Here is a 19,307-nt window from a genome sequence, read left to right as displayed (position 1 = left end):
TACATAACAATGCTTTTTTTTCACTTTCATTTTTTTCACGTCCTTGACAAGAAATTAGAAATCAAGAAAATTGGGTTTCATATATTAACTTTTAGTCAAAAAAATGAAACATTTGAATGAGTAAGGTGTGGGGGCCCGATGACAAGTTGAGTACATCACTGCAAAAAAAGCATGTTAAAATGATTCAATGGCTGCCATTTTTGCTCATTTGGTGCAGGGTGATTCTCTTAGAATGAGGAGCCATCATCCACCCTTGCAAGCGGTCACAAATCAAGAAAAATAATCCACTTCTCAAATTAATTAAATGATCATATTGTGCCAATTAAACCAGAGATAGTAGACTGTGTTCACGTAAGATCATTTTTTTAAAAAGACCAGCAATTAAGCCAAAACAATGCCAAGTAATAATATCCGGGTTCTGACGAGTGTTTGAAATGGTCTTTAATTTTAATGTTATTTTGTAGGCCATGCTTGAATTTAGAGTGAGGTTTTTGAAAATGCTTGAAATTCTTGCCATGTTTCTGACTCGACAGACCACGCCTTAAAGTGAGAAAAATAAAGTAAAATCAAGTTGGCTTACAATGACGCCGACACGGAAGCTGCGACTGCAGTGCATTGTAAGGCGTGTAAAGTGTCATCGCCTCCTACAGGTGCATTGGGAAAGGTGCATCAAATAGGTCAATTACACCAAGATGCCAGGAGGTTGCAGTTTTGATAAAAGATGGTTCGAAAAAGAAAACTACAAACCACGTTTGAAAAGTGGGATAAATCCATGTTGCAAAATGTGCACAATGGGAGAGTCAGCGCTTTCCAGTCATATGAAAGGTAACTCACAAAGATGATTAGCATTACTATGATTTTTGTTGTTGTTAACTGTTCACTACACGCTTCACTACACACTATACCAGGTTGTTTTGTTTTTTTTGAGCTGTGACATTGTAGGCGTCAACTAAAATTTGCAGGACATTATCGTTATATACTGTTAAGAGTATAATTCGCCTTCAGTTTTTATTTTTCTTAGCATCAGAAAATAAGATATTTTGCCAATAGAATTAGTAATATGGGTGTTGATAGCAACAATCAGAAAAGTTTGATTTCTCTTAACTGATGTGAAGAATGCGCTGCACACCCTACTATTTTTGATGAGTTCCTCGGTCCAGTCTTTTCCACAACTCCTTTCTTTTTCTTTAATCGGAAGTGTCAACTGGGACTCTGGAACGTAATGTCACGATCAGAATTATGTTTTCTCTGATTCTGGCACACAACATGAAGACATTTGAACAATCAAAAATGAAATCTTGGGTTTCTTTGGTGTCTTGAACAGTATTATTTTGCTTTCAGCTTCGACTGCAATGCCACGCTCGTGACATAGGCTATGAAAGAGTCGAAACTATAAATCAAGCTTTCTAAACTGGTGGGCTGCGGCCCAAAAGTGGGTCAGGGACCTGTTTTCAGTGGGTCATGGGACTTTGCAAAACAATGTTAAGAAGAAAAAAGAACTACAGGTAACTAATACTCAACAGTTTCTAAAGATAATGTAAATTTGATGAGTGCCTTGGTCCAATATTTCAGCTTTTTTGCATCAACAACTCTCTTCTTTGTCTTTGATCAAGAGTGTCCGCTGGGATCCTGTAAAACTCAAATTTATAATCACTAACTTTTTTTTCTCCGATTCGGGCACACAAACACACAACATGACCAAATTTTACCTCCGAATTAGCAGAAAAAAATCTTGGTTTCTTCAGTGTTTTGACTAGCACAGAGACTTTCCTCCAGGCTAAGCCCCGCTAGGGTGGTCCTTATTTTTCGACTTTTAAAATTTCATGCTCTGACCCCTTGAATATGTTCCAATATATACAAAACGTAATTAGGCAAAGTTTCATCAAAATCAAAGGATATTTAGAGGTCGCTCAAGGCCTCTGAAATTTTGGTATGAAAAATAAGGATTTTTCGCACATTATATCAGACCTAGTGTACAAAGTTACTTGTAACTTTTCTTGTGTTACAATTATAAGCAATGGACTGAAATTGGATGTTCTAAAACGCCGTACACATAGGGTTAAGATTTCCGTTTTTTCTCGAAAATTGCCAAAATTTTACCATTTTGGGAAATTTCAAAGTCGTTGAGCTACCTCTAAATATTATCCAAATTGTTCAAAATTGCACACAGTGTGTTTTTATCGATATAAGAACATATGCGGGGGGTCAGAGCCCAATATTTCCCCAAAAAAAAATTCGACCCCCATTAAGGACCACCCTAAGCCCCGCCCACTGTATACATCACAAACTTTAAAAAACAATGAAAGGGTCTACTAAGTAATAGGTGTGATGGCGTTATGGCTAAATGGGTACATCACTGCAAAACATATATTACTGTTTTACTGGCTGCTATTTTTTCTTTCATTGGCATCTATTTTGGTTCATTTCGAGCATTTTATATTTCAATTAAAAAACAAGATGGGAAAAAGAGTAACATTTATTGTAATAACTGTATGATTCCAAAATTAGCCTGTGTCACAGATGGCAGGTTGTTTTTTTACTGTTTTATTTTTTCTTCTCATTTTAGTGTATTCTTTTTTGTAATTCTTTTTTTTTACATTAAATCAGTGACTGGCAGCCATGTCGGGCAAAAGCCATCCTTTGCGTTGCGTGGAGTCAAGTGGAAAAGAACCCTGACCAAAACGATCAACAATTAGCTCACTACTAGGGTATGCGCTGGTTTCATAGTGAGGTAACAATAACAATGTCACAAGTTTATCACAAAGTTATTGTCACATCATTAGCAGCCGCACATCCAATAAAAGGCAAGTGTGTATTCCGTTTGAGCAGTTCTTGGATCCCCGTGTAGCTAGCTTGTTTTTTTTTTTTTAAGAAATTGTCGGCCACTGTGGACTTTAATTAGTTTTATATATATATATATATATATACAGTGAAGAAAATAAATATTTGAACACCCTGCTATTTAGCCAATTCTCCCACTTAGAAATCATGAAGGGGTCTGAAATTGTCATCGTAGGTGCATGTCTACTGTGAGAGAGATGAACTAAAAAGAAAAATCCAGAAGAAGAAGAATTTATTTTTGTTGTCATTCTTGTGCCCATGCACACAGAGCAAAATGTCGATACATCTGACCCGCACAGTTAAACTGTAGCGAGCCGATGTAGCCACAGCCGAACAGGGTGCCGCCATTTTAGACCCAACTGCTGTGTTGGGAGTCATTAGGTGACCAAACCCCCCAATTCCAACCCTTAATGCCGAGCGCCAAGCAGGGAGGCAATGAGTACCAATGCTGTAAGTCTTAGGTATGACTCGGCCGAGGCTTGGACCAGCGACCTCCCAGTCTCGGAGCGGGCGCCCTACCCGCAATGCATGATGTCTTAACAATTGATTTGTGTGATACAGCTGCAAATAAGTATTTGAACACCTGTGTATCATCTAGAATTCTGACCCTGAAAACTCTGTTAGTCCTCCCATTAGAAGTCCACCTGCACTCATGTATCATCCTGAATCAGATGCACCTATTTGAGGTGGTTAGCTGCATAAAGACACATGCCCACCCAATACAATCAGTAAGACTTTACCTTGTAACATGGCGAAGACCAAAGACACCAGAGACAAAATTGTACACCTCCCCAAGGCTGGAAAGGGCTATGAAGCAGTTGCCAAGCAGTTTGGTGAAAAAAGGTCCACTGTTGGAGCAATCATTAGGAAATGGATTAAGCTAAACATGACAGTCAATCTCAATCGGAGTGAAGCACCATGCAAGAGATAACTTCGTGGGGTCTCAATGATTCTAAGAAAGGTGAGGAATCAGACCGAAACTACACGGGAGCAGTTGATAAATGCCCTAAAAAAAGCTGGGACCAACATTTCCAAGGTTAGTGTAGGTAATACACTAAATGACACACTCTGTCATATCCTTAACAGTGCTTAGTTGCATTGGTTTCGGTTGCACTATATAATACAAGCGTTATCTAGTAGTCAGATATTACACACTGTCCCTTTAGGTTATGCACCAAAACGTATTCTTATAGTTTGCTGTCAAATGTATCAATTCATCTTGGTTATGGGGTCCACAAAACAAGCAATTTAAAATATCCAATTATAAGGAAATTGACAGATTATGTTAACGCCTGCGCTATTCACTCAGCCATGGTCAGCTGTTTAAAAAAAACAACAACAAATGAGTCTGAGTTTGATGCAAACGTACAAAATATGTTTGCATTGAGGCACAGTGTCTGCGCAACTGCTGTTAAATTGTCTTCAAAGGGACTTTGAAAATCTCATTTTCATGCAAATGGCTCCATGGAGTCACATTTGCTCTCTGCTTTCTCGTGCAGCCTAAAAGGCTCAATAAAAGCCAATGAGCTGAAGGAAGCTAGCTGTTGTTGCACAAACAGCATATGTTTTGCAATTTTACTTTGCCTTCATTTTATGTTCTCCCACCATCTGGGCAATTACCAAGTTTCCGACTTGAAAGAGTTCATTTCATGAATATTTGAAACTTATTAAGGGTGCAAAACTACGACATTTTTTTTTAACCTCATTCCAATACTTTTTGTTTGAGATGTGTCACATTTTCAAATCAATGAATCTATGCTAATTTGTTATCCAGTAAACTGCTAATCATGAAATATTTTATACTACTTATCTTCACTTATCTTCACACATGTTGATTTGACTGGTTACCGTCTTTATTGGATTAAATTATTAAAGCAATATGTTTTTATCATTACCTTGATATTTGGTAACCTGCAAAATAAACACATTGCCACATTGATATTTTGACTACTATATGTTTGTGTTTTTTGTTATTTTGACCAATATGCACTCTTCATATCCATTCCGTTTTAAAAGGACAGGGGCGTTTGACTTTAGGGAACTTTTTTCTGTTTAACTTCCCAGAATAAAGTGCAATTGCACCTCCACTACTCTAGCAGGCAGTGGCGTTCTCAGTGTCAGTGTTTTGTTTGCATTTAGTATCCACGCAGTGTAAGCATTGAGTATGAATTGTAGAAGCTAGGTGTAGCAGGCCTGCAAGTGACCCCATGAAACAAATGTTTAACACAGATGTAAAGACAGGGGAGGAGAGACGGGGTAAGGATTCAAACAAAAGTTCCTCCCATACCACTTCACTGCAACATTGGACAGAGGCAAGACCGATGCTTGCTGTGCTAAAATTGTTGGCAGTGGACAGCACGAGGCCAAACAAATTAAGCTGTCACTCAAAGATATTACAACCAAATCATGCTTATATGACACTTGAGTTCTTCAGCGAAAATGTGTCGAAAGGTGTAGATTTGGCATGGATGGTGGTGACATGTGACCACTAATATAAAGCAATCCTTGTTTTGTCCCCACCAATGTTATGTGATCACTTAAATAATTTCTTCTTCTGAGGGGGGCGCTGGTGTGCTGCAACTGAAAACAAATGCAAAAAAGGAACAAGGAAGAAAACAAACAATCAAAGTGACATAACCACACCATTTTTATTTGATTTTTTTTCACAAGTTTTTTGTTCTTTGGGGGGTATCCATAGCAGCAAGATAGCCGACAATAATATCAGGTCCCTCGAGGTGAGGCGAAAGTAATGTGAAATAAAAGCAAATTTTTCGATCTACAAGTATGTTTATAAATGCACTTGTGTTTGACAGTTTATGTATTTTTCTCATTATTCAAATCAATCAGGTTTTTTTAATCTGAATCATTTTTTTACCACCAGGCGGCGCCCAAAAAAACGGCTGTCCATTTGAAACAGAGAAAAGGAAACGAATGACCTCTGGGACAAATGGACTGTAATCCATATGGCCAAAGTCATCGAAAAAAAGAGTCTGTGATAAATACTGCACCGTTACACAGGAAGTGTGTTCAACATACTCCCAAAACCCACAACTAAAGATAATAAGAGGCCAAACGGGGTGAATTTTCTTTTGAAAATGCTTTTTAAGGTTGCCAGAATTTTCTTCGTCGACCTATTTCCTGCAAGTTCTGGCGGCAGCTTGTTAAGCGTTAAATGATTCGCTCACATACTGATGCACAGAGAACAGGCAAAAAGGCAAATCCTTTAGTATTAGGATGAATGTGTACGTGTGTGTAGTACTGTGTTGTATTGCACATTAAGATAAGTTATTCAGTCACTTCCCTGAGCTATGCTTTTATTTTTTTTCATTGTGGACATCAATTCAATTAATGCTCTGCAAATTAACAGAGACATTTCCAGCTAATCGCCTTTTGCCTAAGGAATTAAAAACCTTGTTTCTCTTACAGACGGCAAGTGTTTAATGTTCATTCAGCTTCTGGGATTTAAATGAAATAGGTTACATGTTTAGTGAGGAACATCGTTGTACCCGTTATTTTTCAGGGAAGAAAAATACGCGTTTTAGTGAAGAATCTTTAGTTGGCATATTCAAAGTGACAATAAAATACTCATCTCATCTCATTAGCTGCACCGCTTATCCTCAGTAGGGTCGCGGGGGTGCTGGAGTCCATCCCAGCAATCATCGGGCAGTGGGCAGGGGACACCCTGAACTGGTTGCCAGCCAATCGCAGGGCACACAGGGACAGACAACTCGCTCGCTCATTCACACCTAGGGACAATTTGGACCAGCCAATCCACCTGAAATGCATGTCTTTAGAATGTGGGAGGAAACCGGAGTGCCTGAAAGAAACCCACGCAAGCACGGGGAGAACATACAAACTCCGCACAGGAAGTCCGGTAGCTGGATTTGAACCCACACAGGAGGTTCCCAAGACCTTAGAACTGTGCCGCATATGCGCCAGCCACTGCGCCGCCGTGCTGCCCCAATAGAATACTCATCTCATCTCATCAGCCGTACCGCTTATCCTCATTAGGGTCACGGGGGTGCTGGAGCCCATCCCAGCCATCTCCAGGCAGTGGGCAGGGGACACCCTGAACTGGTTGCCAGCCAATCGCAGGGCACACAGGGACAGACAACTCATTCGCTCATTCACACCTAGGGACAATTTGGACCGGCCAATTCACCTGAAATGCATGTTTTTGGAACGTGGGAGGAAACCGGAGTGCCCGGAGGAAACCCACGCAAGCACGGGGAGAACATACAAACTCCGCACAGGAAGTCCGGTAGCTGGATTTGAACCCACACAGGAGGTTCCCAAGACCTTAGAACTGTGCCGCACATGCGCCAACCACTGCGCCGCCGTGCTGCCCCAATAAAATACTGTCTCGGTTTATTTAGTATTAACAAAATCCTATTGTGTGATGTTTTACAGGTAGAAAGAAACTCACTAGAGTTCACGTAGAACAAGAGTTGGGAAACCTTTTGGCCCAAAGAGCCATATTTGCTAAATATTTTGATTTTCTTTGAGAGAGAGCCATACCATGTATTTTAAGACATATTTCAGCAAAACTGACAAACCCGCTCTCCAGACAAAATCTAATATTTCTGCGCATTTCATTTTACTGTGACGTTAGATGATTTGATAAAATGATAGAATAAGAATAATACCAGAACCTGTGCCCCATATCAACAAATATACCATTTTTAAACTTTTCTCCCTCCCAAAGTTACTTAAAAGCAGTGAGGGTCATTTTCACCCTCATTTTATTCTTAATGGTTTCAAAACAAGGTGCAAGCAGAGTTGTTTTGTAAAAATGTCACACAATACAGCACAGGAGGATACTGACGTATTTACCTTCGGTGCAGACAGCGCTGGGCCGGGAGAAGTGTGCTGTGTATATAGCTTCGCCCAACCCTACAGCTCACCCAAGCAAATTGCTCCATTTACATGGCCGGCGTTTCAGAATAATTACAGTTCAAATGTGGGTTTTCAACATAAAATGTCTCAACAGTTAACCTAAATTGTTTAACGAGCCTCCGTATAAAGTATTCTTTAGCAACGTACTTCTAAAACGGGGTCTGTTGGTGTAACACCTTGACTGTAAACTGCATTGAGGAGTATGCCTTTTATATACTGGACCGAACTTATCTACTTAGGCTCAACTCTGCGGCAATTAGAATTTATCTCTGAGCCATATCAAGTAAAGTCAAGTCATTATTTGTATAGCCCTTAATCACAAAAATGTCTCAAAGGACTGCACAGGATTACAATTACACCATCGCCTGATCTTAAACCAACATGCGGGCAAGTAAAAACTCAAAACCTCAGCGTGAGTAAAAAAGAAACCTTGAGAAGGGACCTCACAAGTGGTAATCCCCATTCCAGGATGAACAGCGTGGAATAGATTTAGCATTGAAATCATGAAAGCGCCACATCTGGCTCGCAAGTCACCAATGAATTATGTAAAATTGAGATCGATTAGGTCAGAGGTTGGAAACCCAAAATGTTGAAAAAGCCATATTGGACCAAAAAAAACTAAAAATATGTCCGGAGCCGCAAAAAATAAAAGCCTTGACGGAAGCCGGACAAGGAAGGAAACACATACTGTATCTGTCTATATTCACTGGAAAAGTTTAAGAATAATTGTGTAATGTTTTCCCTCCTACATTATAAAAAGGGTCAAAAAGAAGTGAGTCAATGTCATGATTTGCCCAAACTCCCTCACCTGTGCCCGCTCGTTTAGTCCCAGCTGCTTCTCGTTCCCTAATTGGTTCCCCTCCTATTTAAACACATCACTCTCATTCACTCCTTGTCAGTCTGTCAGCGAACCTTCGCACATGCAAGGCAAGCACTTTTTGACTCTGGCTCCCGTCTGTTCCGTCCTGTCCTGTTTCCTGCTTGTCGGCCTATGGCTTCCTGATCGTCTCTGATTATCTGACTTGATTCCCTCCTTCGACCACGCTCTGATCTCCCGTCCCAGGTGCCCGACTTGTTTCCATCCTCCGACCACACTCCGATGTCACCTCCTGGCTGCTCGACCACGCTCTGACCTCGAGGGCTTCCTGCTTCTCCTACCCACCGGATCGCTGTCGTTTGTTTCCCCGCGCTTGACTTCCCCGATTCCTCAATAAAGTTGTGGGAAACGTTACGCATTTGGTTCTACTGTCTGTTCTTGTTCTGACTGTCAATGCAGGAAAAGTAACCAAATCTGGACTAAATTGAATACGCGTACTATTTATTAATAGTTATTCAGATCCAAACTCACAGATATATCAGTTCTGCCACAGGTAAAAAGGCAAAAAAACAGATAAATCAATGGTTACATTTCGGGCACCGAAGGACTTTGTTTTTCTGCAAGGACACATTTTGTGCATTGAAAACTTGCAGATGTTATAATATTTAAATTTGTCAGAGCCTTTATTTAGTCATCCAACAAGCACTATCCTTATACAAGCTTTGCACAGCAACCTGCCACCCACCCCACATATCCTCACCATTTGCCACAATGCCTCCTAATCTATCCTGCCGTATGCTTTCTCCACAAATGCCCAATACATCTCTTTTTCTTTCACCATAAACCTTTCACACAACTGCCTCACTGCAAAAATCTGATCTTTTCACCCCCTTCCTCTTCTTAACTCACATTGTTCCTCCCCAAGTACTTCTTCTGTCTTATCCCGTATTCTTCCAATCAAAATCTTGCCATAAAGCTTTCCCACCGCTCTAAACAGACGTATACCTCTGTAATTACTACACACCAGCCTGTCCCCTTTCCCTTTGTACAAGGGAACCACACACCAGTCTTCTGGTACCACTCCAAGGACGAAACATATATTTAACAACCTTGCAAGCCACACTATCACAGGTTCACCACCTCTCCTTATATGTTCTTGCATGCATCCATCAAACCCAGCAGCCTTCCCTTCATTCATCGACCAGGCTGCTGCTTCCACCTCTTCGCTTACAATCTCCCCCTCATTCAGTTCCCCAAAAAAGGCATCTGTCCACCACCCACAGGCACAATATGTGCCACCCCCTCATCAGTCACATTCAAGAGGTTACTATAATATATTTTAGGCACTTCTTGTCCTTCTATCAACAGCCTGCCACTCTGATCTTTCACACTCTCCCAACCTGTCTTCCTTATCCTCTTCACTTCCTTCCATATATCCCTTTTTTCTCCTCAAAACTCTCAGTCAACTGCCTGCCCCGACTGTCATTGGCTGCCTTTTTCACATCTCTTACCTTTTGCTTTACACACTCGCTTTTTTTTTTTTTAGCAAAATAATGCTAAATTTAAAAAAAAGAAGTAACAGTCAATTACACTCCTTAATAGTAGATGGCGATAATGACCTGCTCAATCTCTAGTTCCGGTTCAGTCAATCAGCGAGTTAAAGAGGGACCACGTCTCATTTTATTGTGATATTTTGGTTTTCTTTCCCTTTTCTGCCCATGATAATGGGTCCCAAGAAAGTAAATGTTAAAGCGAAGGAAAAGTCAAAAACTGACAACGATTGAGTCGAAGAAGGAAACGATTGCGAAATATGAAAACGGTTTATGAATATTTGCCTTTGAAGCGCTGCTGAAAGGTACAGTAAATGGTTTAAAAATTTTGTGGTTTTAGCTTTTTACCAGTATATTCATCTTTATTGACTACATAAAAACCTAACTATTGATGTTTAGGTACACACTTTATTAATGTTTTGACTTTATCTTAGCATATGGTTATTATAAAGGAGTTTGAGAGGGTGTCACGGACCAGAAACGGAGACGGGACCCAATTGCATTCGTTTTACAGTTTTATTTAGGAGGAGGAAAGGACTTGCACCCACGATCCGGGGATCGGCGGTCACGGGTAGCAAGTAGCTGGAACGCGGAAGTGGCACTTCCGTGTCGAGCGAAGGTAGTCGTTGACAGCGAGGAAAAACAGGCCGATGGCCGGGACGGAGGAGCAAAAACATAAACGGGTCCAGAAAAAGGTCAGCAACGGGAATCAGACAGAACAACAGGGCAGGATGGAGTCAGGAGTCACAAAAGTTTGCCTAGCGTGTAGCGTAGGTTCACAAACGATCTGACGAGTGTTGTCAGGATGGCGTGGGTTTAAAAAAGAGGAAGCAGCCAATCAGCGTCCGTGGCTGTTGGCGCCAATGGAGCAGACTCAGGTGCCCTGCATCAGTAATCATGACTGAGGGTCGCATATATGCCATGCAGGCTAATAAACGAGTATATATGATACTTGAAGTCATTTTGATTTTGCTGGTGAATATACTATAATATTTCTGCCTTAAGCTGCACAACCTTTTCATTTGAGAAGTGGAAATTGTATTTTGATCTGGGTACGCTTAGCTTGTTATTAGGGGGGGGTGGTGGGTCCTGAAGTCAGACCAGTTGAGAACCAGTGTTCTACAACACAAAATAGTTTGATTATTTAAAAATCCTTGTTGAATTTAGCTTTATTGTAGTCTGCCCATTATGCGTAACTGCTGTTTTTTTCCTAAATTGTTGTCTTTTTTTTTAAAGAGGCCCCGACTGTTCCCATTAGCATTATGTGTGCGGTGGGTGCACAGAGCCAGTGTGGTCCCGGTGTTAGTGTTGAATGGCACTGATTGATCTGCGATGGAGATTGGTGGCGGTTCAATGGACCATTGGGAGTGATTTAATCAGTCAGAGATTTGAGTTATGCCTTCATTGGTATTGCTTTTCTCACCATGGGAAAGTCAGTAGTGCCAACTTTGCATTTGCAAATTGCTTGCACTCTTACACAATGCAAGTTCAACTAGTGAGAGCAGAAAATAGACCTTTTGGAGTTCAATTTGGCTGCATTTTTTTGTCTGTACATTTATATTGACACATCCTTGTAAGTGTTACTACTAGGGTTATTTGATCCCATATTTTTTCAGAATGGCACCCACATTTTGATATTGTTACTTCAAATGATGTACTATCACTGTATTATTTTTATGAATACGTTTGAATATATCATTTATTCACTCATTTATTTTTCTCATAAATGGTAATTTACCGGGAAGCACGGCAGCGCAGTGGTCAGCGCATGTGCGGCGCAGTTCTGAGGTCATGAGATCGTACCTTTCTGTGTGGAGTTTGCATGTTCTCCCCCTGCTTGCGTAAGTTTGCACCGGGCACTGCAGTTTCCTCCCACATTCCAAAACATGCCTGTCTGGTGAATTGGCTGGTCAAAGATAGCTGGGAGTAAGGCATACCGGTATATTTTTCATTCTTTGCGTCCTGGTACCTATCTGACCACTGTCCTATAGGATTTTTGAGGGAAGTTGGCCAGTGTTTGACAGCAGATTATTCTGTAAATTAACATGTGCCTCTAATTTGACACAAGTTGGTGGTTATCTTTTTGACTGAAGCACCCTTATTTCTAACTCAATTTGTATTTTGGTTACAGTCCCATGTATCATTTTCAGGGTTGCAGAGTGAATCATAATTGCCTTAACTGAACAACCACATAATAGGTGAGTTATGTTTTTCAGCTAGTGTTATTCTAAATTGATCAGTCAGGGGAGGCAGGTGAGTCTGATGAGTGGTTAGTGCGTCCGTGGCACAGTTCTGAGGTCATGAGATCGAACTTTCCTGTGTAATTTGCTCTCTTCTCTTTCTCTCATGCTTGCGTGAGGTCTAAATGAGCGAGTGAGTTGTCTGTCTCTGTGTGTCCTTCGACTGGCTGGCAACCAGTTTAGGGTGCTCCCCTGCCCGCGGTGAAGATAATGCATGGATGGATAATAAATAGTTGTAATGATTAAGTGTCAATGTTCTTTCTCAATTTTAAGATTTTCTTCAGAATTGCAAATGTTTTACTTTATATAATGAATATGTGTAACATTTTACTTTGCTTTGCATCTACAGAGTGGGCAATGCAGTCCACATACCTGATAGTGAGACAAGGAATTCAGATTTCTTTTTTTGCACACCTCAGTGATGGTATTCGCAAGATAACAGCAAGTCAGGTCATCCAGGATTTTTTGTGGTTTGTGTGGACTTTTTTTGTAACGGAGGATTTCCCATCTATTGAAGATTTTGTTCAAAATGAGCAGCGTATAGACTTAATTTCTAAATTGGAAAGACGATAAAGCCTTTTTGTTCTATCGCTTTCTCAATCTCCTAATCAAATGATGAGTAAGATGTAGTTTCATTTATTTGTAAATCTGTGCCTCACCCGACACAAACCTCACCACATGTCACTGCTTTCACTCTTTTGAGGAATCAAAGTAGTAATTAGAAACTGAAGCCGTCGACCTTGAGCATTTCTCTGCCTAATTCCCTTTTAGCAAAAATCTATTTCAGCAATTTCAGATTGATGATGTCACTATTTTGACTACGGCAACAGTTTGATCTGAAGGCGCCAGTGCCAAGTTAGACATGAAAAGAGCTTGAAGCTCAAAGTGAGTTGTTTAAATCAAAAGATTAAACCTATTAGTCTGGGAACACCACTTTTAAACACTGAGATATGTTTCAAAGCAGTCGGGCGAGAGAATTGTTTCTGTATGGTGAGTCAAACTGAAAGAAAGAAACAAAACGCTTTTTTTCTTTTTTTTATGTCTACTGTGGGAAAACTTACCAATGAGTGGAGCAAAAGTTGAGCTAAAGGCATTTTCCTTTACTTAGCTTTCCCTTATATAAACTCCAAAATGTATTTGTGCCGTGAAATCTTATACTACACACAATAATATTTTAGTGGAAGTAACGGAGCGAGATGCCTCAGGCTTTGAAAAGTTTGGCAGGCCACCGAGCCAATAATATGCTGATGTAAAGCCTGAAATCACTAATGACTTTTGTTTCTGGTTGTATCAGACAGTCAAAGGCTCCAAAAAGTGTTGCATTTGTGTTTTCTAACAATCCACACATTTCCGAAATACAAAGACCCCTCGCTACTTTTATTGCTGGTACTTTGCGTAAATTGAATGGAAACAAACCGTCTTTATTGTCATTGATATCAATGTATTGTGCATTGTGTTCTGAACAAACAGCACACATCAAATTCTATCACGCGGGCAGGTTAGGGAGGGCTTTATGTGTTGGGTGAGCGTGACTGTTTACACGATTGTGAAAGGTTGGTGTATGCTGTCAATTAAAGAGCGGGGCAGGCGCACAAGTGCATGTCTCCACCCAAAACCAACTGGGAAGCATGGCGACCGCTAGCTTTTAGCAGCTCGTTGCATTGAAAATGAATTCATCAATTAAATCAGACACTGAAAAAAAATCCAAAAGAGCGCAAATGAATGAATGAATGAATGTTGATCACTAGCGGATTCTCTGCATATTGTTATCGGCTCCTGGAAGCGACTGAGGCAGCATCGGGAGAGAAGGTAAGAGCAAGGCTGCAGGTCCGGCCAACTGCTATGGCTAAGCTAACAACTGTCTCAATCCACCCTCTGTGAACCTGTATCTCACCCAAAGCCAGATCCCGGAGCTACAACTCGCGAGAAACCGCTATATTTGGGACAGTTGTATTATAATTATCACAGAGACCTAGCTTAACCCAAGGTTACCAAACGCTAGCGTGCCACTCGCCAGGTGCTCTCTAAATCGCTTTCTTGCACTAAAATTGTATTGTACCTTTTGTATGATGACAATAAAGACGATTCTTTCTACTGCAATTCTGTGTTTTTATTTGTAGATCTATAGTTTCATGACGGTACCTCACTACTACTGAGATTTTCACTTTTCGCGGGGGATTACTGTACAGTATTTTTTTTAATCAAGAATCCACCCACCTTTTATATATTTTTATTGCTATGTATACTATTATTATTACACTGTCAGTTATTTTCAGGTAAGCTGAGCTAGAAGTAGGCTGTTTCCTGACTGCACATGGCTTTTGGTAATATAGAAATGTGTGCCTGTCAAACACTCACTCAAGCATTGACTCAGAGAGTTGCAGGGGACGCTGGGCAAGAGAGAGAAATTGGTGGAGAGGGGAAAGTCATGATCACAGGACGTAGTATCTATCCAATGGAAGTACTTGCTTAGTATTTAGGATAATGATATTGGATCGATCCGTCCACACCTACTTTATATTAGCATCTGAGAAATTAACTTTATTGCATATACCCAGGTGCTGAAGAACAGCTCCTTCCCTGTTCACATGACGACATAAAAAAACGTTTTGTGCTCATGTGAAAAGCTTCTTATTATGCAAAATGCATTATTTATTTCATTACACCCACAGGTCAAGTCAGAAATATAGTGGTCAACAAACTATATATCCCTGATGGAGAACTTTAGTTTGACTCTGGAGTATCACATTCCTAAATGTCTGGGCTTGGTTCCAAAGTTAAAAGTTCTCACACAATTCCACAATATTTCACCAACTAATTGAGCATGCTCAAAACATACGTATCTGCACTTGAAGGGGCCATGCATTCATTTTGGGTTGTCAAGCAATATGGTTTTATTTGGACCAACACCCCACCTACCTCCAAATAAGAAGACGTAACATGTCTGGAAAATCCCGACAGAGGGAAGTAAAACGATGATTACATTCGGAATTAACACATCACGGTAAGAGGTGAGCTTCCTGACCTCCGTGCCGATGCTATCGAACTCGGGTTCAATTGCTCACAAGACTCTTTGGTAACCACCCAGCTGTGGACTATCCAAACAGAAACGAACAGGAATTTCCATGTTGCTATGGAAATGACACTAAAGCCCTTTTGAAAGCCCCTTGTATAATCTGTGACATCATTCCTTAAGTCGTGTTGGATGTAGTAGTGTATATACGATCACCCTTGCTCAGATTCATTGTCAAATTAGAGTGATGTATAGGTTCCGCACTTAGCCGGAATTGATTGTATGCGTTAAAATGCTATCCTATTTTGAGCGCTTTTGAATTAATATCTTGCTCATAGTTCTGAATGAGAAGATAAATTACTTTTTAATACTGTATTTCTGCCCCTATGTCTGCATGCAATATGGGCCCATAATGCACATGGAATGTATGACTAGACAGATAATGATCTGAAATAAAAATGAAGAAAGGGAAATTATTCTTTTTAAAATTGGCTCCAAGTCCTTGCCCTCCGGACCCCTTTGTGTCGTACCCACAACCAGAAATGATAAACGCCCTGTCATTTGATTTATTTGAATTTTCAAGTCACTGGTGTCTATTTTTTTATTATCTTTGTTTATCTTAACTCAAACGTAGTTATATGAAGTATTTAATTGCTGTTAAAAGTGTCGATAAAAACTCATATTGTTGGGATATGGTATAATGAAATTGTGTGTTTAATTGCTGTTAAAAATGTCGAAAAAATTGTTAAAACGTCATATTGTCAGATATAACGAAATTGTGAATATGCTTAATTGCTGTTAAGATTGTCGAGAAAAAATGTTCAAACCTCACATTGTTTATTTGCTCTTAATAGTGTCAATAAATTTGTTCAAACCAAACCAAAAAGTTATATGTTTTCAGTAAAGTAGTCATTCAAAATGAGGAGAAAGAGACATCAATGAATTTTGAACATGTAATGAGAACAGGAGAAGACTGTACAACATTCCTCAAAATAACAACATTCCAATCTGCTCTAAAGGTCCTCTCCTGAACCCTTTCTTTTTATTATTTTCTGAGTGCTACTTTACTAATAAGCTACAAGGTCTACTAGTCTGAAATGCATTTCTCAAATAGAAAATTGCGTTAGTACTTTGTTACAATGTTATCATTATGTCATTCTCTCGGTTCTTGGATCCTTCAACCGTCTGTTCCTGTGGTGTGTCATGGGTAAGGTTAAAATTATTGGAATGAAAGTGACTAAAACATTATTTTTTAAAACAATAATCATGTTAAGGGATTTTTCATGCCAGTTACAAATGTAATTTCCTAGAAAAACCCTATCACCCATCCCTGGTGAGCTATTTTCAGAACCATTCTATGGGCTACTCACGTTATTCACGGCAGCTACCTGGCAGCGCCATGTTTGAGACCGCTGACCTAAAGGGTGTGACAATCAAAGAACAAAAACATTATTGACCCATAGTGACAATGATGTAAACAGTCCACAATGGTTAAAATAACAAAAAACTGTGAGAAATAATAGTCAAAATAACAAACTGACATCCTATGCAATCTGTATTAGAAAAAGAATAATCTTACAGTGTTGTGAAAATGTTTTTCCCCCTTCCTGATTTCTGTGCTTTTTGCAAATTTTTCACCAGGTTTTCAGATCATCAAATCAATTTTAATATCATACAGGGACAACCCAAGGAAATACAAACCGCAGTTTTGAATTGTTAATTCCATTTATTAAGGCACTAAACAAAATCAAAACCTATTTGGCCCTATGTGAAAAAGTAATTGCCCCCTGAACCTACATAGTTCAGCCACTCTTGGCAGCGATAACAGAAATCCAACTTTTACGATGATTGGTAATCAGTCTTTTGCAACACTGTGAAGACATTTTTGGCCACTCTTCTCTGCAAAATTGTTTTAAATATGCCATATTGGCCTTTTTCTATTATGAACTGCCAGTTTAAGGTCACACAACAGCATCTCAATTGGATTTAAATCCGGACATGACTTGGCCGCACAAGAACCTTTGTTTATTTTTTGTGCCATTCAGAGGTGGACTTGTTGGTCTGTTTCGGATTGTTGTCCTGCTGCATTATCCAAGAACGCTTGAGTTTGAGGGCACAAACTGATGGTTGGACGTTCTCCTTCAAGATCTTCTGGTAAAGACGAGAATTTATCATTCCTTCAACTACAACGAATTGTCCTGGTCCTGAGGCAGGAAAAGACTCCCAGACCATCGCTCTGCCTCCACCATGCTTTACTGTTGGCATCATGCTGTGCCATTTTTAAGTCGGATGTAACGGGCTGCACACCTTCCAAAAAGCGTCATTTTGACTCATCTGTCCACATAATGTTTCTCCAAAAATCTTGGGTATAATGACAATTTGGGGGGGCAAATGTGAATTGACGTCTTGTGTTGACAGCAGTGGTTTTCGCCTGGGAACTCTCCCATGGATGCCATTTTAGCCAGTGTCTTTCTTATAGTGGAGTCATTAACACAGACCTTAACTGAGGCCAGCGAGGTCTGCAGTTCCTTGGATGTTTTTCAAGGTCCCTTTCCACATAGGGCCAGATAGGTTTTGGGGTTTTGGGGGCCTTAATAAATGCAATCAACATTTTAAAACTGCATTTTGTATTTCCTTGGGTTGTTTGTGTGTGGTATTAAAATTGGTTTGATGATCTGAAACCTTGCTGAGTGACAAGCAAGAAAAACAGAAATCAGGAAGGGTCAAATACTTTTTTCGCCACTATATCAAATAGAATTTTTTTCTTAGAGATAGTAGGGCAAAATACTGGATATTGTGAAGGAGTGGAAAAGGTATTGCATTCCTCTTTATTGCATTATTTTAACAATTCTTGGCACAAAATAATTCCAAACATAAAGATAATGGATCACAGGACCAGACCAGGCAATGAGTACCCCCTCAGTCACAAACAGGGACAATGGTTGAATTCCCTTTCAGTAGCTATAAGTAATGTTCTGTTCATTAACTTAGCAGACAGAATGACTTGCTGAGTAGACAATGCAGTCCTGATGGCTTGACCGAGCCCTGACTTTCAATGTCGGCTTTATTTGCATGCCAAGCAGTCGGATGCTAACTAGAATTTAAAAAATGGGATTTGGTGCTCTCTGGCTTGAAATTTGACTTCAAATGTGTGGACTTCTAAAGATAAAGGGGCTACTACTTCTAAGCAAATAAATAAAATTCTGTAACCCGAGCAGAGAACATACATTATCATATCGATAGGATAATAACAAATAATATGTGCCGATATAATGGCTGTGAAGTTCCGATTCACAATCATTTATCTTTGTTTTCTGTTTGAAACTGCCAAAACATCAGCAGTACGATCCGCACGATTATTAGAATCATATCACTCACACAGGAAAACCCAAGTTGGAAATTCTGCTTTCTCGAAACTATGCAAAAAATCGCTTTCAATTAGAAAAAACAAAAATCAATGAAGTTTCAATCATAGATCATTTATATTCCAGCATATTCTCTACGTCAGTCGCTCATTAGGCATTAGCTTATTAGCCACTTCCCTGTGACTCAGGTTGCCAAAGAAATTAGCATGCCACCGTAAATCCTTTTAGTGTGAAATATTCCCCCGCAAGCACCCGGTATGATGTCACTGAAGAAGAAGCACACACACACCTTAAGTAGGTCCATATGACCTTTACGTCAATTTAAGGTTGAAAAGATGAATGTATGAGACAACTTGAAAATACAAAAAGTCGGGTTTTAGACTCCAGTCACTGTGATTACATTTTCATAGACTCTATACAGTGTATTTACATGCAAACTCGGATGTATTAGAGGCCAGTGAGCGGCAAATTGCGCTCATTAAAGTGGCTGAATCACCCCACTACAAACGGAAGCACACATCCTCTTCAGTGACTAAACTGATTTAAACAAATAAGAGGAAGTGAGAGGTGTTTCTTAACATATGT

This window comes from Urocampus carinirostris, chromosome 12 (genome assembly GCF_059441175.1).
Source record: "Urocampus carinirostris isolate Australia breed hairy pipefish chromosome 12, RoL_Ucar_1.0, whole genome shotgun sequence".
In the NCBI taxonomy this organism is placed as follows: Eukaryota; Metazoa; Chordata; class Actinopteri; order Syngnathiformes; family Syngnathidae; genus Urocampus; species Urocampus carinirostris.
This window is presented reverse-complemented; position numbering follows the sequence as displayed.